Raw genomic sequence first — 21,691 nt, forward strand, 5'->3', positions numbered from 1 at the left:
CGCTTGAGAGCCGAAGGCCTTAAAGTAAAACTGGGGAAATGTGCGTTCTTCCGTGAAGAGGTAAGGTATTTGGGGCATGTGATTTCGGCACAGGGCGTGGCGACTGACCCAAGTAAGATTGAGGCCGTGGCTCAGTGGCCACGTCCTGGGACTGTGTCTGAGTTGCGAACCTTCTTGGGGTTTGTCAGCTACTATAGGCGTTTTGTGGAGGGGTTCGCTAAACTGGCAGCCCCACTACACAAAGTAGTGGCTGAATTAACTCGGGGTAAGTCAGGTAAGCGCAGTCAGGAGTTGGCAGTTGTGTGGTCCCCGCAGTGTGAGGAAGCATTTCAGGCCTTAAAACATAAGCTTACTACAGTACCGGTCCTGGCGTATGCTGATTTCACACAACCTTTCATATTGGAGGTCGACGCCAGCTACTCAGGGCTTGGGGCAGTGCTTTCGCAGGAGGTTAATGGTAAAGTTAGACCTATTGCCTACGCTAGTCGCGGCCTTCGGCCGGCTGAGCGAAACACTGCAACGTATAGTTCCATGCGCCTTGAGTTTTTGGCACTGAAGTGGGCCATGGCCGAAAAATTCAGAGAATACCTGTTAGGACATAAGTGCATTGTTCGCACCGATAATAACCCATTGAGTCATCTGGCCACGGCCAAGTTGGGTGCTACAGAGCAGAGGTGGGCTGCGGAATTGGCCTCATTTGACTTTGAGATTCAGTACCGGTCAGGTAGGAGTAACCAAAATGCTGATTCACTTTCACGGATAAATCCTGTGGGACAACAGCTTGACAGTAGTGATTCGTTGGGGGTGGTTGTACCGGAGCTGTTGAGGCGAGCTGTGGTTATTGAACCAGTGCAGGTGACTACGTCGAGTGCAGTACAGGCCTTTCCGGGCCGTTCTGCACATGACATTAGGGCTCTGCAGGAGGCAGACCCAGTTATAGGGGAAGCCTTGAGGTTTTGGCGGCAAGGGAGATGTCCAGGGCCACAAGAACGTCGACTCTTGCCTAAGCCAGTGACTACACTCCTTCGCCAGTGGGACCGGTTAGTAGAACAAGAGGGTCTATTGTATCGCAGGGCCTTCCGTCCTGACGGAGGGGCGGTGGTACTTCAGGTGGTAGTGCCGGTAACTTTGCATTCAGAGGTGTTAACCTCATTACATCAGCACCATGGTCATCAAGGCATTGAACGCACTCTCGAGTTAGTACGGCAGCGGGGCTACTGGCCGGGGATGTCAGCTGATGTGACCCGCTGGATTCAGGAGTGCGAGCGGTGTCAGCAGGCCAAAGATGTTGCACCAGTTGTCCGGAGTTACATGGGGCATTTGTTGGCCTCCCGCCCAAATGAAATAGTGGCTATCGATTTTACGGTGTTGGAGCCATCTCAGGCCGGGCAGGAGAACGTTTTAGTAATGACTGATGTATTCAGTAAATTTACGGTGGCTGTTTCCACCTGGGATCAACAGGCTGGGACTGTGGCTCGGGTCTTGGTGGAGGAGTGGTTTTTTAAGTTTGGGGTTCCTGGGCGGATTCATTCCGACCAGGGCCGCAATTTTGAGTCCAACTTGATCCAGCAGTTGTGCAGTCTCTATAATGTGGGTAAATCTCGTAGCACTCCGTACCATCCAGCCGGTAACGGTCAGTGTGAAAGATTTAATCGGACCTTACATAACTTGTTGCGGACTTTGCCCATGGAAAGAAAGCGGGACTGGGCATCCTGCCTACCACAGGTGCTGTTTTGTTATAACACCACTCCCCACCAGGCTACCGGTGAGTCGCCCTACTTGTTAATGTTTGGGCAAGAGCCAAGGTTGCCTATAGATTTCTTGCTCGGCCAGATACAAGAACCAGTGGCAGGTCGAGTACATAGGTGGATGGAGGAACATCAGGCACGGCTGCAGGTTGCTGCTGAGGGTGCTCGAGAACGGCTACAGGTAGTGGCAAGCCGCCGTAAGGCGGGACATGATCAACGGGTGAAGGAATTACCATTGAGCAAGGGCCAGTTGGTCTACCTGAGAGACTATGGGGTCCGGGGTCGCCACAAGATTCATGATCTGTGGAGTTCCACTGTATACCAGGTAGTTAAAGTCCCTCAGACTGGTGGGTCAGTGTATACAGTAGCCCCAGTGAGTGACTTTCAGTCAGGTGCGGCATGTCCATCGTTCGGCCTTGAAGCCTCGAGCCCAAGGGAAGGCAGCATCGGTTGACCTCCCCGAGAGTGTGGATGAGTCACCGGTTCCCCTGGAGACCGAGGTAGAACTGGAAGATGGGGATCTGGCCTATGTGGTATCGGAGGCTCCGACGCTTGTTTGTGACGGAGCCACTGTGAGTACGTCCCAATTGGGAACAGCACTTCCCACTGCTTTCCTCGAAAATGATCTTGGGGTAGGATTTGCAGTAGAGGCCACCCCCAGCTTATTACCTTCGATAGGGCCATCTTCCCCAGGATTGTCTTCTGTGGTGGTTCCACGGCGAACAGGACGAGTAGGGGCAGGTCAACATTCTAACGTGCATCACTTACCGCGAGCTGTAGGGATCGGAGATGTGGGGGCTGCAGACTCTCCTGTATGTGGGGCTAATGCCGTCATGGCTTTGTTTAGGCCGTGGAACTAGAACCTTGTGGGGAGGGGCCATTACCTTTTTTTAGATGTTTTACCGTCGGGACGACGATAACAAACGGGGGGTAGACTGTAGCAGTATGCACGTTGTTGGTAGGAGGAGCCTCCTTATCTGGTAGCATATAAGAGTGGTCACAATGACGCTATGTGTGTGCGTCTTCCTCCACGTTTGTGAGCGAGCCACCGTACTTCCGGCGGGGCGGGTGTGAACGTCTGAGAGGTAGGAACTGCTGTCCGAGATTGCGTTGTGATCTGTTTTGTTTGGCCAGCATACAGGGTTTCAGGGTTTTATTTTGTTAAAGGGTGGACTGAGGAGCTTTTCGGGATGCCTTCGGCAACAGCCGTTTCTATGGAAACCCGTGCAACCCGCATTTTCTGTGTTGTATGAGTCGCCAAATAACAGGTAGGCTTGGGTTTTGGTTTAACTGTATTAATGTTTGGGGCTTGGTCGTTAAACCTGTCTTATGCTGTCTTAAACAACAGGTGGTTTAGGTCATCGTGCAAAGGACGTTGCAGTGGGCTTTTGGTCTTATCCAAACGGTCGTTTGAATTCTGCGTTTCTGCTCTGCTTTACATCATCGGCACTTCTATACTGATTTCTATCGCTCTTGGGACATGAGGGGAGCGAGTGCGCGATCCACTGCTGCATTAAATCGGTGTATCCACTCGTCTGTTGCAGTTTGAGGGGTTCGCTGCACCATAGCGTTTCATTCTTTTTTTTACATGTGCATGTCTGTAGCATTTTCAGTGGTACAGGATCAGCTGACCCGCCGTTCTGGGCCTGTGACGTGGTGCTTCGACTTTTAGTGAAACTCAACACTCGTGAGTAACAAAAGTGACTCAAAGCCATGAATGGCTTGCAATAAACAGTCAGCCATTTAACTGTCACCAGTCGTTTGATTGTCTTTGTGTTTACTTTGGTTGCAATTAAATTATATTGCTTTATATGTTTATTTTGATGTACGTAGTTTATATGTATATCTGTTTATTAATCTGATTTTCAAGTGGTTTATTGTGTGTGTGTGTGTGGTTCAAATTCTCTTTTCTGTAATTTGTGTTTTGTTTCCAGTCCACCAATAAGTGGTTGTTGGATGCGGCACCTCCGATGGGTCGGACTGGTTTTTGTGAATTTAGTTATTTTCTTGTGAATTTAGTGTTCCATCATTTGTATGATTTATGATTGTTTAGTTTTTTTCTAAATTGTCCTTTTTTTTGATTTTCATTTTTTTCCCTTCAGAATTGAGGCAGCTAGCTGCAGATGACCAGCATCTTCCTGTGTTGTGGTGGTGGGTTCCCTTCCTGAGTGCCGTGTTCACAGTGAGGTGTGCTGTGGTGTGAGTGTGCATGTATGATCGCTGTGTTCATCCTGCTTGGGAGTGTTCGCCTCTAATTCTGAAGTGGTATTTTTTTGTTGTTGTCCTTTTTTGATTAGTGTTTGTGTGTTGAAATCGTTAATGGGTTTTAAATAAAGTTATCTCTTTTTGTACTCAACCCATGTCTGATACCTGACTCAGCCGTAACGAACCTGTGAGCTTTGCTCACAATTATTAAGGATTGTTCCCCGGGAATGAGATCACTCGGGGTGGCGTAGTTGGTGTTTATGTAAATCTTTATTTCGGGGTCTATTTATATCCAGGTCTGGCGTCCTGTAGAAAGGTATTGAACCCCTCTGCGAACATTCATTTATAACTGCCACACATAGAATTCTACAGGCATAGAATGCATAGAATTCTGCAGGCATTCTACAGGCACAGGGATAATGACCTCCAGTCTTCTAGGCATGATTTAACGTCAACATTAAGGGCTAAAACTGGTCTGTATGAGCTAATCCCTTCTTATCCTTCCTTAGGATAATTGAAATGACTGTTATTCATGATTGTGGGGTTTCCCCTGTTCTCTCTATGGTTAAAGAAACATAGCAACATATGTTTGTTATTTGGGGAGTCTAAATGTATTTCATTGCATACATTTTGGGTTTTAGGATTCCTGTTTTTATAAATTATAGGTTTCTCCCAGATAAGTGTCATTGCTTTCAACAGTTAGCTCATGCTTGACGAACTTGATACGACTTTATATTTACTCATCATATATTTATTTAACTCTGTTTCTTAAAATCAATATTTGTAACTGTCTTCGGCTATGGTTTCAAGGAAGCCAAAGATGATTGAAAGGTAACTGATGATTTATTCTTAATTCAAAAACATACACTATCAGGTGAGACAGTGTTCTACAAACAATACCAGACAAACGAGAACTGAAAAGACTGCAACAAACCGATCACGCGAGATCATTAAACAGACACAGCTGAAAATTTTGAAACTAAATAAAGGAAAAAATTCATGTGAAATGTGATAGTAACTCTATCTACTTGGTATTTTTTATTTATACATTTTTAATTTCCTAGATCTGGTAATCTTTTCTTTTTTAGGGGCGAAAGTAAGACCAATATTTGTACCCCAAACTACAGATTTTGCTGCATCCAATAGAATGCTTGGAGACACTTCTCCATTATCATTACTTTGGAGAGACATTTCAAATTTATACTGAATCTGTTTCTGTACCAATCTGTTATTTAAGATGGTTGTGTTTAGTCTCCAGAGTGTTTTTTTTCTATTGTTATCTAAATGCAAAGTAAGGTAAGCTACCCCAGCATGGACAGATATGTCCCTATTTTTTAATTCTATGTCTGAATTATATTCGCATACATTATTATTAAGATTATTACTCTGAGGATGAAAATTCTGCTGTGCTGCTGCCTTCAGGTCTGACAACGTTGCCTGAGTCCGACACAGAGCTTACGGCTTTGCTTTTCCGGGCTGCCTGAGTGTCGGGCTTGTGTGGAACCCTCCACCATGTCCCGAACCCTCACGGTTGGACGATTGGTTTCTCGAGATGGCCCAAGCTGTGGGGAAGCCGCATCATCTCTTCATGCTATGGCCCTCCTGCAGGTCCACCAGGCCAAAGCGCTCAAGGAATAGCATGAGGGTAGTTCTGACCAGGGCATTATGCAGGAACTGCGTGCAACGTCGGACCTCGCTCTCCGGGCAACGAAAGTCACTGCATGCTCCTTGGGTCGGGTGATTTCCACCTTAGTTGTCCAGGAATGCCACCCGTGGCTGAACCTGGCAGACATGCGTGATTCCGAAAAGGTCCGGTTTCTCAATGCACCTGTCTGTCAGGCCGGCCTCTTCAACGATGCCATCAAGAGCTTAACTCAGCAGTTCTCAGTGGCCCAGAAGCAGACGGAAGCAATCAAGAACATTCTGCGCCGATGAGAAACTGCTGCCTCCGCCCAGTCTTTGGGCAAGGGCGAGGGCGCCCCCCTGCGTCTGCCTCTGCCCCTGGAAAACCCAAGCAGCAGCCTCCATCAAGTAAGTGGGATGCTGGATGCAAAGGAGGCGCCCAACCCGCTCAGGGCTCCACTAACCCGGCAGGCAAGCTCAAGGGCAAGCGGCCCTGAGATGGGCGGCCCAGGGAGAACAGGAGCTGCTCTGAGGGAGATGATGTCCTCATCACTCCCCCACCCCCCGGAGGAGGACCTGGGGGCCCTGACTGGTGTAACATCTCTGCCTCTGGCTCTCTGAGTCCAGCGGTACCCACATTTTCAATAAAAGCACAGTTTCCTCTCTCCCTGGGCCCCCAAGAGGGTCAGTAGTGTGCGATGCCCCCGGGCCTTGCCACTTCTTTCCTCCCCTGCACATCCTGAATCGGGCCCTGCACAAGCTCCCGTTCCGGATATTAACGCAGAAACGCATTTTTGAATGCATCCGTCCGCAAGATTGGTTCCCAGCGATCGACCCTGAAGGATGCGTACTTTCATGTCTCTATCCTTCCTTGACACAGTCCGCTCCTATGCTTTGTGTATGAGGGGAAGGCATATCAGTACAAAGTCCTGCCCTTCGGGCTGTCCCTGTTGCCTTGCGACTTCACGAATGTCACAGAGGCAGCCATTGTTCCACTCAGAGAACTTTTGCATCCTCAAATATCTCAATGACTGGCTCATACTCGCCCAGTCTCAGAAGCAGTTGTGTGAACACAAGGACATGGTGCTCAGTTATCTCGGCCTGTTGGGCCATCTGGTCAACCGGGAGAAGAACAAACTCTGTTTCACACAGAGGATATCTTATCTCGGTATTGAGCTGGATTCGGTCAGCCAGACTGCGCACCTCACAGTGGAGTCCGGTACGAGTGCAACTGCTTGAATTCGTTCAAAGGCAGGACAGTGGTCTCACTGAAATATTTTCAGAGACTGTTGGGGCTCCTGGGATTGCTTCATATGAGACCACTTCAGGGCATGGCAGAGCGGTCAGTACCGGGTCCCAGTGACTCCTTACTGCTGCCAAACTTTCAGCCCGTGTTCCGACACTTTGTTTCTCCGGGCTCGGGGTGCCCTTAGAACAAGTGTCCAGGCATGCTGTGATTTTCATGGAAGCCTCTTCAACGGACTGGGGGCTACATACAACGTGCATGCAGTTTCAGGTCTGTGGACGGGACCTCAATTGCATTGGCATATCAATAGCCTCGAGTTGTTAGCAGTACACTTGGCACTGCCCCGTCTCAAGGGGCCACTACGTGGCAAGCATGTACTGGTCCATACGGACAGCACTGCAACCATTGCGTACATCAACCGTCAGGGTGGTCCCGTTGCATGTTCGAACTTGCGCACCACCTCCTCTTTTGGAGTCAGAAGCAGCTGAGGTCGCTTTGTGCCTTTCACATCCCAGTTGCGCTCAACCAGACAGCAGACACCTCCGGGAGAGTGGCGACTCCATCCTCAGGCTGTCCAACTGACAGGGGACCTCTTGAGAGCTGCACAGGTACCATTTCCAGTGATACTATTCCCGGACCTGGGACATCCTCAGCATTGATGCACTGTTGCACAGCTGGCCCCAGGACCTACACAAGTATGTGTTTCCCCTACTGAGCCTTCTTGACCCTGTGCAAAGTCAGGGAGGAAGAGGAGCAGGTCTATTTAGTTGCACCCTACTGGCCAAACCGGACCTGGTTCCCAGAACTATCTCTCCTCGAGACAGCCCCTTCTTGGCCGATTCCCCTGAGGAAGGACCTTCTTTCTCAAGGAGGGGGCACTTTATGGCATCCACATCCAGACCCCTGGAAACACCATGTCTGGTCCCTGGACAGGACGCAGAGGTTCTAGGTGGGCTACCACAGGCTGTGGATGGGACCTCTTTGGCCATCTCTTCGGCTAGACCCCCCTCTACGAGGCGCCTCTACGCTTTGAAGTGGAACCTGTTTGTTGAATTGTGTTCTTCCCACCCGGAAGACCCCCGAACATGTTTGGTTAGTGTCGTGCTTTCTTTCTTGCAAGATGGGCTGGAGGAAAGCCTGTCTCCCTCCACCCTCAAAGTGTATGTCGTAGCAATAGCAGCGTATCACAACACAGTCAACTGCCCCGTCTCAAGGGGCCACTACGTGGCACTACGTAACTTCAAAGTTAAGTCCTTAGGGAAGCACAAACTAATCGTCAGGTTCCTCAGAGGTACGAGTCCAAACTCAATACCCTCTTGGGACTTGTCATTAGTGAGCACTTCAGAGCCAGATCACTTCAGAGCCCTCCCTTTGAGCCTTTGCAGTCTATAGAGCTTAAAATTCTGTCAATGAACACTGTGCTCTTGACGGCATTGCCCTCCATCAAGAGGGTAGGGGACCTGCATGCCCTTTTGGTCAACGAATTGTGCCTAGAATTCGGGCCGGCCAACTCTCTTGCATCCTGAGATCCCACCCGGGATACGTGCCCAAGGTTTCTACCACTCCCTTTTGGGACAAGGTGGTGAATCTGCAAGTGCTGCTTTCAGAGGAGGCAGACTCAGCCCTGGCTTTGCTATGTCCCGTCCACACTCTTCATGCTTATGTAGACCAGATTCCCGCATCCTCGCCCCCACGGGCCATTTCTAAGTACCTGTTCTAAGTGTCAGCTTGCAACGCCATTCCCGCCGTCTGGGTCGGATACGTGCATCTATTGTCCCCAGTTGTGCTAACAGCTAACCCTGTTGAGCTTCTCTGTTACCCCTTTGGTGTCAGATGTTGCATTAGTCTGACGCCAGGCCTGCACCTGTATGCTTGTGAAACTTGTGTGTAGGCTGGGTCCCCATTCAGTCGGTCACTCTCGATGCCACGTCGGAGTACCGACGTATAGGAATCTCACTAACGAGAGCTAATCTACTTCTAGTGTAACCAAACGAGCCAATGCACATTGGCATGCAATGATTGCATCAGCTGCTCATGCCACGCAGCATGGGGCACAGGTATATGCACATAATTGAGGCACAGGTGCTTGCATCAAATTAGCCTATTGCTTCGGAGCCTGAAATCACTCTCTACAAGCGTGTGTTAACATAACGAGACAAGCTCTTCGGGTGGATCTCTCCTCGTTTGGTGTTGTAGTGACGGCATTTCAGCGTGAACGAATTGCTCTCTTTCTATTTTGTTTTATTGAGCAAAAACAAAAGTCTGTTCTCACAGCTGGTTCGGTGCGCTGTTTAGAGTGCTAAAAAGCCATTTTCACAGCTGGTAAGAGATCACCTGCTATGAGAAAGAGAGCGCGCACGACAGGCTGCACACATTCCCTGTCTGTGTTGCCGCGACTATCCCCTGTATCCTTCATCACCCCAGAGAGCATTTTCCCTAAAAGAGCTACACAGATAGACCTTGCGTCCTTTTAAAGATGTGAGATGTGACTATGTGAGTTTAATGTCTCGGGGAATAATTAACTCAAAAGGGATTTAATATTCAATATTCATGAATTTATGGATATAATTTGCTAGTCGTTCATTACGTATTAAAATTTTCCGATAGGGAAAAATGTTTAATTAAATACAAGTAACCCTTTACGGGATTGCTTGAAATTATCTTACTAAGTTTGTCCTGCAAATTAGTTATAGACTTCCAAATCAATTCTCAATAAGGGATTACTGCTTTACGAGCGCATAAGAATCATTAACTTTACTGATCAGGACAAAGTCAATATTTCAAATGGTCGTACAAGTTACTTTACTAAAATAATAGCATAAGCAGTTAGGTAACGTTAGATCGTAAGTTTCATTGACTTCGTGTATGTGGAAGAATAACAGATTCAATTCATTAAATGTCTTTTGGAAGTTTAATAAACACAGACTAAAAATAACACTACGATTCACACAGAAAGTACACACTAAATATGCATCAAGAGAGTAGAAATATAGATAGTAACGAAAGAATATGGTACATAAACGAGAATAATGAATAGACTAAAATTAGAGAGATAAAGAGAGATAGAGAGAGATAGAGAGGTAGGGATGAGAAACAACTTCTCTTCAGTTCATCAAATCAAAATCAAAGCCCTCACGGAGTTAACTTGTCCCAACGGGAAAATAACACAACCCTCTTAACAGCAGTTTGAATTTGGAAATAAGAATACTTGCTTTAGTTTTGGCTTCTCACGTGTGTGCTTGTGTTCCGAGTTCAAATGTCCTGCGTGTCCGGCGGTTCTTTCTGAGGTCAGTGTGGAGCGGCTGGTAGCTCTAGAAATGGGCTGCGTTCTCCTTCTGAAGAATGCACTCGGGGGCTAGTAAGTTGATGAAGCAGTAGGGAAGCGAGGAGAGCAAGGAAGAGAGAGTGTTGGGGCCTGCTGGCCCAATAGTCATGTGTGGGCCTCGGTTTCTGGTCCCACACAGCACATGGCTCTGTGTGTGGAGGCCCTCCCTGCTTGGAGGGCCTGCATGGGTGGCCTGGCTCAAGGGCCAGCCACGATGACGTGTTGGTTCAGCCAGAGAGAGAAGAGAGAGAGAGGGCATCCGAGCACCTCCCTTTTTAAGGTATGGGAGTAGTCCCACCCTCCTGGGTTAGACTTAACCAATGAGATTGTTGGGATTTCCAAGCGGGAAATTCCTCTGGAGATTTTATGGCTCTTTGTTTCAGGCTTGAATCAATGGGTCTCTGCCCATTCATACTCTAATTAATGCAACAAACACACACTGCATTCTCTGAATAAGTGACATACATGGAAGTGTAAGTCGTGAAGTGAGCATTAATTTGATAGGAGACATGACATATATGAGGTTACCTGAACTAGTAAATTGTTAAGACAAAGACAAAAAGATGCAAAATACCATACAGAAGAAACATTTTACAAGACAGTTATGTGTTTACATATAATGTCCTGGGGTGCATGTTCATTTATAGATGGTTTGTCTATAATTTGAGGCAAATCATGTGTTTTACAAGCTTCGTGTCTTAAACTCTTTGTGTCTGAAACTTTTCCTGTGGCCAAATTCTTTTGGGCCGTAAAACATCTTATCAGATGGTTTCCAGGGTAACGGAGAATCGTTCTTGGGGGAAGGTCTGTTACTGTTGGGGGAAGGTCTGTTACTTAGCACAAAGCATTCAAAACATATTTGTTAAATGTAACTGGCGATTGTGTGTTTGATTCGCCTGAGTCGCTACATAATCCCCCCCTTTCAATAGTTGTTGCCCCTCCTATGGACAACAACGAGCGATATCAAAGGTTCAGGAAGATCAGACGCACCACAACAATGTTAGGCTCCAGTTGTTTGTGTCTCCTGGAGTGATGGTCGTTCCACAGCAGATAAGGCAGACAGTAGCCAAGTTCAGGTCTCTGTACTTGTGCAGAAGGTGTCGAGGCAGCAGGTGCCCTGACGGTGTGTCACCTGTCATCCAGAAGTCCGTTTGTGTGGTGCAGGTGTCTAGTTTCAGGAAGTAGTTAGGGGTCTGTGGGACCTGAAGTGGGTTTTAGACTGACCTAGTGCTCGTAGCAGGAGGGCAGCAGGCTGTTGTTAGCCTCTCAGTCACGAAAAGTCAGAAGGATTGGAGTTCTGCTCTGCTCTGCTCTTGTGGCAGTGCTGACAGGAGCTTGCCTGAGCTGTGTCGGGCAAGGAGCTGGAGGCTTGTTCATGGAGCTATTAACTCTAAGATAGTCGTATCCAGCTATCTTTGTTCAGCCTTCGCTTGACACGTGTGTAAAGGGTTTGGCAGAGGATGTTGTCATCGGCCGTGGGATGGCCTGTGGTGTGCGCAGGTTGAGGGTGCAGTCTTCCATGGCTTTGCCCAGTGTCTTGTACCTGGACGATTGCCATAGTGACAGTTCTGCACTGGCCCTGTGCTTGCTCTGTCCAGCTGCTCTCATTGTTCAGCAGCTGTCTGAGCCGTATAAAGTCTTTTGATTTTGGTTTCTCTGTTTCAAAGTTCAAAGTCATTGGGGTTTTGAGAATCCCTTCAGAGGCGGCCTTGGGTTCGTTAAAGGCCTTCTTTCTCAAATCACATGCATGACATAGTGTGGGGCTTGGCAGTATTGCCTACAAGGTGACTAACTGGTGTTGGAGGAGAAGGTTCTTGAAGCTGGTGTCCTCCTTCCATTCCAGGTTTGTCTGAGTCTGTAGTAGAAACACAGGCAATTTTATGTCTGCCCTATTTAGTGTCTTAGGGCAGCGCTCAATCCACTTTCAGGGTCCGAAAAGTTCTCTATGTTGGCCTGTTTCAGCTGCGGGTAGTCCGAGTGGAGGTTTCCTGGCTGCCGAGCCAGAAAGCGTCGCATCTCTGGGCTGGATGTGATCCAGAGCAGATAGAGTCTATCTTGGTGGTTCACAGTCGCCGAAGACTGCAGGTGAAGGTCAATGTCTCATTGATAGGCATGGATGTTGTGGTCTCCTGCAATCTTTGGTGTGAGTGCAGGAAAGGGTCTGTCCATTTGCTTGAGGTCTTCATGTGCCATTTCAGGGTTTGTCTGAATGCATCCTTTTCCTTCTGCGGCTGCAGGGGCTTTCAGGAAAATGGCTGGTGAAAGGTTAAGTAGAGGGCTTGGGCTCCTCCCCCCCTTTGCGTCTGTGTGCAGGGCTGGAGGAGCTTGCACTGCTGATGTGAAGTTCAGGAGAGTACGTCTTTCTTTTGAGGATTCATTTGCAGTTGGTCGGGCCGATTTAGTTCTTTTGGACCACACCACATTGAGCTTGTCTCTAATGCTGCAGTATTGCTGAGTCAGTGCTTGGACTTCAGCTTCTGGCTGCATGTAGATGGCCTCCAAAGGCCTTAGCTTTAATGTCTTTTCTATTTAAGTTCCAAATTGGCTGTTTTAACAGAGTCTTTGTGTGAAACATTTCTCTTTGGAGGTCCTGTACGGTAGCTTTATCCAGCTGCTCTTGGTGCCCAGCAGCTGTCGGAGCCTCCTGAAGACCAGTGTTCTCTTCCAGTAGCTCTCCTCTGTCGGCGTCCTTGCATCTGAGCTGTGCCTTCTCATGCTGAGCGGGGGTTGGTTCTCTGTGGAACTCTGTGACTTACAGCATCAGTCCGTTTACCTCCCTTTTGAGGCCTGTGGGGGTGTTGCCAAGGAGACGATGGTGCTGGTTGGAACTGGCAGCGAACTAGCCATTCTCTAACATACTCTGCCGCATCTTGATGCATCCCAGGCATATATGCCACCTGTTTCAGTGTGTCATACGTGGCTCTGGTGCCGTGGTGTCCAGCACATGGTGTGTTGTGGGCGTACATTAGCATCACCCCCCTTTGCGACCGTGGCACCACAAGCCGTGGCGCTGTGTTGCCATCGGGTGCAAACCAGAGAATGTTGTCCAGAATACGCATCATGTGTCTGGAGTTATGTAGATGTCTGTGGCTAGAGTCATCAATGAGCTCAGAGTTAGTGATAGGGTGGTTGGAGGGGTCTGAGAGGTGGTCAAGAATTGTCTTTATTGCAGTGTCAGAGGCTTGCATATCTGCAATATCGTTGTTGGAAATCTGCGGAGTTAGCAATAGCAGCTGCAAGGCAGGCATTGTAGCCGGTGTCGATCGCTTGCTGTGGGTTAGCACTGCAACAATGGGGCTGTATGTGGGGTTTGGGGGTGCCCACATGTCGCCGTGTGGTGTGTTTTTAATGATTGCATTGCACAGTGAGAGACTTTTGGCTGAGTTGTCTGCCCACAGTGCAGGGATACTGTTCGTTGTGGTGATGTCATTCAGCTGTAGGTCATTCATGACCTGGGGGCAGAAGGCATCAGAGTCTTTGGTTAGCTGAAATGTGCAGAGTAGCGAACTTGAACTTGGCTTTGGGGCTGAGGCTGTGGTTTCACAGTGTGCTGCAGGGGGTCCCGTGACCTTTGTGACCTGGCAGTCTGGCTCTGTGGGAGTTCCCGTGACCTCCGTGACTTGACAGTCTTGCTCAGACGATGTGTGTGTCTGAAGGGGCAGAGGGTCACGCACTTGAGCCCAGACTTTCAGCTGTTTGAAGTCCAGTACGGGTTCGAAGCGGTCCAGCAGGTCTTTTCCGATGAGAAATGGATAAGTGTTCATAGGGTGACATAGACGGGGTGTATAAGGCTCATAGGTCCAATTGTCAGGTGGATGGGAGCTACGTGCTTGAGCTGGATGTCGTTTTGGCTATACGACTGCACATTTAGCTTACAAGTGTGAAGGTTAAGGGTGCGATTTTGCCTCTGTGCTTCAAATCTGAGTTTTTAAAACAGTTGGGTGGATATAAGCGTGAGGAGCCAGTGTCAACCAGGGCTTCAAGCTTAAATTCCCTTTCCATAGTGATGGTCAGATAGAGTTTCCGAGCCATTCCCTTCTCGATCAGGTTTCCCATGAGTCTTGGTGTGGGGACCTGTGTGTTGCTTGATAAGCCGTCGGGATATGTTTCGAGTGTCTCATTGTGAGTGCAGATAATCAAAACAGCGCTTTCTGGTACTCTGGGCTGCCCCATGATGCTGTCTTGATCAGAGGCTGTTGCTGTCAGCTGAAGTGTGGGTGTGAACTCTTTCAAGATCTTTATGAGCTCTGTAACTTCAGAAGCAGCTACACTTTCTTTGTCAGACGTGGGTTCAGGTCTGGGCCTACCATTGTCCCGTCGAGGGTGGCCTCTTCGCTGGCTTTCTGGGCTGGGTGGTCCCGGAGGTTCGTTTCGGCTCCATCTGGGTTGTCGGCCAGTTTCCCAGGTGCTCACCCCCTTTTGGTTGTGAAAGAGGCGAGGCGGGTCCCAGGATCCTTCAGAGCAATCACCCTGGTTCCGTGGACGGTCGCCATTATGACCACGCTGCCCTCTGCTGGCTTGGAGTGGTTTAGACTCTCTGTTGATGGGTCGGTAACTGTGGTTCTGTTGGGCGCCCTCTAGGGTTAGCTCTGGGCGGTGCTCAGAGACAGGGCAGATGGTGCGCTGTTTTACAGTCTTTTCAGAAATGGTTTTCTGTTTGACGTAAGCTTTGTGAGCCAAGTCTCTTAACTGTTGCGTGTCCATGCTGCGCGGGCACGCCAGCACCCCCAGGTGGTGACTGATGGTAGGGTGCAGGTTTCGGAGGAAAAGAGTTTTGAAGTTGATGTCCTCCTCCATGCCTGGGTCGTTACGTGCCCCAAAATAAGCACGTCGCAGTCGGTTATAAAAGTTCTGTGAGGTCTCAAGTCGGGCTTGCTTGAGGTCCATGGCAGTGATGAGCCCCTGGTCTGACTCAGGGTCAGAGTCAGGGGCGTAGCACCAAATTTTGGGCCCTGGGTACAAACCATCTTGCTGGGCCCCCGTACCATGTATGTGTATGTATAGAAAACGGACTTCCCTGCCTTGGGCCCTGGTCACTCAATACCCTTTATCCCCCCAGTCCCACGCCCCTGGTCAGAGTACTCACGAATTAGAGCTTGTTGTAGATGCCAGTAGTCTGCTTTGATGGCCTCTGGTTGTCGATCCAGAAAGCGGCGTACGTCACGATTAGACGTGGCCCTGAGCAGGTACAGTCTGCCCCAGTTGTTCGCGTGAGCGACAGTTTGCAAGTAAAAGTCTATGTCTTTTAAGTATAAATGGACGTCGTGTCCTCCTGCCGGGTCTGGGCTGAAGGTAGGAATATTTCTGGCCAGCTTGTCAAGGTTCTTTGAAGCTCCGTGGCTGTTGACCTTGACTTCCTGGAAGGGCGTCCTTTCCTCTGCTGCTGACGGGGATTCATGGAGACTGGCGGGTGACCTTTTAAACTTTAAGCCATGTCACACTGTAAGATCAAAATTGTCATAAATGTCAGACTGCACGATAGTCGAGGCGCGTTAAAAACGGACGAATGCAAGAAAACTAGTCCGAGTTTTAAATCATCAATCAGTGACTCGTTTGGTGACTGTGTGCTGCATTACACATGGGATTGAAATGGTAAATACACTCAACTGAGGCTAATTCGACACTCTCCTCAAACAAATACATAATGCTGCACAAAATAACCTTAAAAAGACTTTGAAATGCCAAAATTTCACTTACCTGAAGATATGCGTGACCAAAAACTAATGAGAGCAGATGACAAAATGGTGCCGTATCAGTCAGATTCATTCCACTAATGAGATGCAACCACCTGAGGTGTGAAACCTCAAATGTCAGCTGCGCTTGATTTCAGGTTTCCTGTGTTTTTCCCATATATAATCCAAATATTTACCACAAGTCATTTTCTCACTTTGTGCCATAGCTTAAACACATATGGCCCTTATGTGTGCATTGTTATCTGGGCCATTTATCTCAAAATGAGTTGTGAACCAAGACAACATTTCCCACCGGTTTTAAAGTTATGGCAATACAAATATGGTCACATTCTGGCCCATATCTGTTCAGCCATGCCATATCTAGGCCATATGTGCCAGATAATACCCACATGTGGCCCAAACATGCTTGCTAGTAGCAACGTACTACTTCCTGCCTGTGTGTCCTACGAAGGATGTCTCGTTTAATTCTGATTGTGGACACTCCATAATCTGCATCCTACACAGGATGTGTCCTCCGGAGGACGCAGCCTTCAAAATTTAACGAAATGAGACACAGCTTATAACTCGCTACCTGTGCTAAAAGCTAGCAATAACAACTGAGTGCAGTGCAAAAGGTACTTCAAACTGAATTCAAACAGTTGTGGTTAAAGTGCAAATACAATTTGCTCACACAATAAAATTATGAGTAGATAAATAAGTGCAAAATCGAAATGTATCCTCCTTCTAGTACTTAATACGCTAAGCAATACAGCAAATAAGTAATAATTTTGTAATAATTACAAAAACACTTACTTGTGGCTCATGCTTCTTCACTGACCGGTGTGCTTCTAATGCATAGAATTCTACAGGCATAGAATGCATAGAATTCTGCAGGCATTCTACAGGCACAGGGATAATGACCTCCAGTCTTCTAGGCATGATTTAACGTCAACATTAAGGGCTAAAACTGGTCTGTATGAGCTCATCCCTTCTTATCCTTCCTTAGGATAATTGAAATGACTGTTATCCATGATTGTGGGGTTTCCCCTGTTCTCTCTATGGTTAAAGAAACATAGCAACATATGTTTGTTATTTGGGAGTCTAAATGTATTTCATTGCATACATTTTGGGTTTTAGGATTCCTGTTTTTATAAATTATAGGTTTCTCCCAGATAAGTGTCATTGCTTTCAACAGTTAGCTCATGCTTGACGAACTTGATACGACTTTATATTTACTCATCATATATTTATTTAACTCTGTTTCTTAAAATCAATATTTGTAACTGTCTTCGGCTATGGTTTCAAGGAAGCCAAAGATGATTGAAAGGTAACTGATGATTTATTCTTAATTCAAAAACATACACTATCAGGTGAGACAGTGTTCTACAAACAATACCAGACAAACGAGAACTGAAAAGTCTGCAACAAACCGATCACGCGAGATCATTAAACAGACACAGCTGAAAATTTTGAAACTAAATAAAGGAAAAAATTCATGTGAAATGTGATAGTAACTCTATCTACTTGGTATTTTTTATTTATACATTTTTAATTTCCTAGATCTGGTAATCTTTTCTTTTTTAGGGGCGAAAGTAAGACCAATATTTGTACCCCAAACTACAGATTTTGCTGCATCCAATAGAATGCTTGGAGACACTTCTCCATTATCATTACTTTGGAGAGACATTTCAAATTTATACTGAATCTGTTTCTGTACCAATCTGTTATTTAAGATGGTTGTGTTTAGTCTCCAGAGTGTTTTTTTTCTATTGTTATCTAAATGCAAAGTAAGGTAAGCTACCCCAGCATGGACAGATATGTCCCTATTTTTTAATTCTATGTCTGAATTATATTCGCATACATTATTATTAAGATTATTACTCTGAGGATGAAAATTCTGCTGTGCTGCTGCCTTCAGGTGTGACAACGTTGCCTGAGTCCGACACAGAGCTTACGGCTTTGCTTTTCCGGGCTGCCTGAGTGTCGGGCTTGTGTGGAACCCTCCACCATGTCCCGAACCCTCACGGTTGGACGATTGGTTTCTCGAGATGGCCCAAGCTGTGGGGAAGCCGCATCATCTCTTCATGCTATGGCCCTCCTGCAGGTCCACCAGGCCAAAGCGCTCAAGGAATAGCATGAGGGTAGTTCTGACCAGGGCATTATGCAGGAACTGCGTGCAACGTCGGACCTCGCTCTCCGGGCAACGAAAGTCACTGCATGCTCCTTGGGTCGGGTGATTTCCACCTTAGTTGTCCAGGAATGCCACCCGTGGCTGAACCTGGCAGACATGCGTGATTCCGAAAAGGTCCGGTTTCTCAATGCACCTGTCTGTCAGGCCGGCCTCTTCAACAATGCCATCAAGAGCTTAACTCAGCAGTTCTCAGTGGCCCAGAAGCAGACGGAAGCAATCAAGAACATTCTGCGCCGATGAGAAACTGCTGCCTCCGCCCAGTCTTTGGGCAAGGGCGAGGGCGCCCCCCTGCGTCTGCCTCTGCCCCTGGAAAACCCAAGCAGCAGCCTCCATCAAGTAAGTGGGATGCTGGATGCAAAGGAGGCGCCCAACCCGCTCAGGGCTCCACTAACCCGGCAGGCAAGCTCAAGGGCAAGCGGCCCTGAGATGGGCGGCCCAGGGAGAACAGGAGCTGCTCTGAGGGAGATGATGTCCTCATCACTCCCCCACCCCCCGGAGGAGGACCTGGGGGCCCTGACTGGTGTAACATCTCTGCCTCTGGCTCTCTGAGTCCAGCGGTACCCACATTTTCAATAAAAGCACAGTTTCCTCTCTCCCTGGGCCCCCAAGAGGGTCAGTAGTGTGCGATGCCCCCGGGCCTTGCCACTTCTTTCCTCCCCTGCGCATCCTGAATCGGGCCCTGCACAAGCTCCCGTTCCGGATATTAATGCAGAAACGCATTTTTGAATGCATCCGTCCCCAAGATTGGTTCCCAGCGATCGACCCTGAAGGATGCGTACTTTCATGTCTCTATCCTTCCTTGACACAGTCCGCTCCTATGCTTTGTGTATGAGGGGAAGGCATATCAGTACAAAGTCCTGCCCTTCGGGCTGTCCCTGTTGCCTTGCGACTTCACGAATGTCACAGAGGCAGCCATTGTTCCACTCAGAGAACTTTTGCATCCTCAAATATCTCAATGACTGGCTCATACTCGCCCAGTCTCAGAAGCAGTTGTGTGAACACAAGGACATGGTGCTCAGTTATCTCGGCCTGTTGGGCCATCTGGTCAACCGGGAGAAGAACAAACTCTGTTTCACACAGAGGATATCTTATCTCGGTATTGAGCTGGATTCGGTCAGCCAGACTGCGCACCTCACAGTGGAGTCCGGTACGAGTGCAACTGCTTGAATTCGTTCAAAGGCAGGACAGTGGTCTCACTGAAATATTTTCAGAGACTGTTGGGGCTCCTGGGATTGCTTCATATGAGACCACTTCAGGGCATGGCAGAGCGGTCAGTACCGGGTCCCAGTGACTCCTTACTGCTGCCAAACTTTCAGCCCGTGTTCCGACACTTTGTTTCTCCGGGCTCGGGGTGCCCTTAGAACAAGTGTCCAGGCATGCTGTGATTTTCATGGAAGCCTCTTCAACGGACTGGGGGCTACATACAACGTGCATGCAGTTTCAGGTCTGTGGACGGGACCTCAATTGCATTGGCATATCAATAGCCTCGAGTTGTTAGCAGTACACTTGGCACTGCCCCGTCTCAAGGGGCCACTACGTGGCAAGCATGTACTGGTCCATACGGACAGCACTGCAACCATTGCGTACATCAACCGTCAGGGTGGTCCCGTTGCATGTTCGAACTTGCGCACCACCTCCTCTTTTGGAGTCAGAAGCAGCTGAGGTCGCTTTGTGCCTTTCACATCCCAGTTGCGCTCAACCAGACAGCAGACACCTCCGGGAGAGTGGCGACTCCATCCTCAGGCTGTCCAACTGACAGGGGACCTCTTGAGAGCTGCACAGGTACCATTTCCAGTGATACTATTCCCGGACCTGGGACATCCTCAGCATTGATGCACTGTTGCACAGCTGGCCCCAGGACCTACACAAGTATGTGTTTCCCCTACTGAGCCTTCTTGACCCTGTGCAAAGTCAGGGAGGAAGAGGAGCAGGTCTATTTAGTTGCACCCTACTGGCCAAACCGGACCTGGTTCCCAGAACTATCTCTCCTCGAGACAGCCCCTTCTTGGCCGATTCCCCTGAGGAAGGACCTTCTTTCTCAAGGAGGGGGCACTTTATGGCATCCACATCCAGACCCCTGGAAACACCATGTCTGGTCCCTGGACAGGACGCAGAGGTTCTAGGTGGGCTACCACAGGCTGTGGATGAATGTTTGGTTAGTGTCGTGCTTTCTTTCTTGCAAGATGGGCTGGAGGAAAGCCTGTCTCCCTCCACCCTCAAAGTGTATGTCGTAGCAATAGCAGCGTATCACAACACAGTTGAAGTTAAGTCCTTAGGGAAGCACAAACTAATCGTCAGGTTCCTCAGAGGTACGAGTCCAAACTCAATACCCTCTTGGGACTTGTCATAAGTGAGCACTTCAGAGCCAGATCACTTCAGAGCCCTCCCTTTGAGCCTTTGCAGTCTATAGAGCTTAAAATTCTGTCAATGAACACTGTGCTCTTGACGGCATTGCCCTCCATCAAGAGGGTAGGGGACCTGCATGCCCTTTTGGTCAACGAATTGTGCCTAGAATTCGGGCCGGCCAACTCTCTTGCATCCTGAGATCCCACCCGGGATACGTGCCCAAGGTTTCTACCACTCCCTTTTGGGACAAGGTGGTGAATCTGCAAGTGCTGCTTTCAGAGGAGGCAGACTCAGCCCTGGCTTTGCTATGTCCCGTCCACACTCTTCATGCTTATGTAGACCAGATTCCCGCATCCTCGCCCCCACGGGCCATTTCTAAGTACCTGTTCTAAGTGTCAGCTTGCAACGCCATTCCCGCCGTCTGGGTCGGATACGTGCATCTATTGTCCCCAGTTGTGCTAACAGCTAACCCTGTTGAGCTTCTCTGTTACCCCTTTGGTGTCAGATGTTGCATTAGTCTGACGCCAGGCCTGCACCTGTATGCTTGTGAAACTTGTGTGTAGGCTGGGTCCCCATTCAGTCGGTCACTCTCGATGCCACGTCGGAGTACCGACGTATAGGAATCTCACTAACGAGAGCTAATCTACTTCTAGTGTAACCAAACGAGCCAATGCACATTGGCATGCAATGATTGCATCAGCTGCTCATGCCACGCAGCATGGGGCACAGGTATATGCACATAATTGAGGCACAGGTGCTTGCATCAAATTAGCCTATTGCTTCGGAGCCTGAAATCACTCTCTACAATCGTGTGTTAACATAACGAGACAAGCTCTTCGGGTGGATCTCTCCTCGTTTGGTGTTGTAGTGACGGCATTTCAGCGTGAACGAATTGCTCTCTTTCTATTTTGTTTTATTGAGCAAAAACAAAAGTCTGTTCTCACAGCTGGTTCGGTGCGCTGTTTAGAGTGCTAAAAAGCCATTTTCACAGCTGGTAAGAGATCACCTGCTATGAGAAAGAGAGCGCGCACGACAGGCTGCACACATTCCCTGTCTGTGTTGCCGCGACTATCCCCTGTATCCTTCATCACCCCAGAGAGCATTTTCCCTAAAAGAGCTACACAGATAGACCTTGCGTCCTTTTAAAGATGTGAGATGTGACTATGTGAGTTTAATGTCTCGGGGAATAATTAACTCAAAAGGGATTTAATATTCAATATTCATGAATTTATGGATATAATTTGCTAGTCGTTCATTACGTATTAAAATTTTCCGATAGGGAAAAATGTTTAATTAAATACAAGTAACCCTTTACGGGATTGCTTGAAATTATCT

The sequence above is a fragment of the Pseudorasbora parva genome, chromosome 13 (assembly GCF_024679245.1).
Source record: "Pseudorasbora parva isolate DD20220531a chromosome 13, ASM2467924v1, whole genome shotgun sequence".
Lineage (NCBI taxonomy): Eukaryota > Metazoa > Chordata > Actinopteri > Cypriniformes > Gobionidae > Pseudorasbora > Pseudorasbora parva.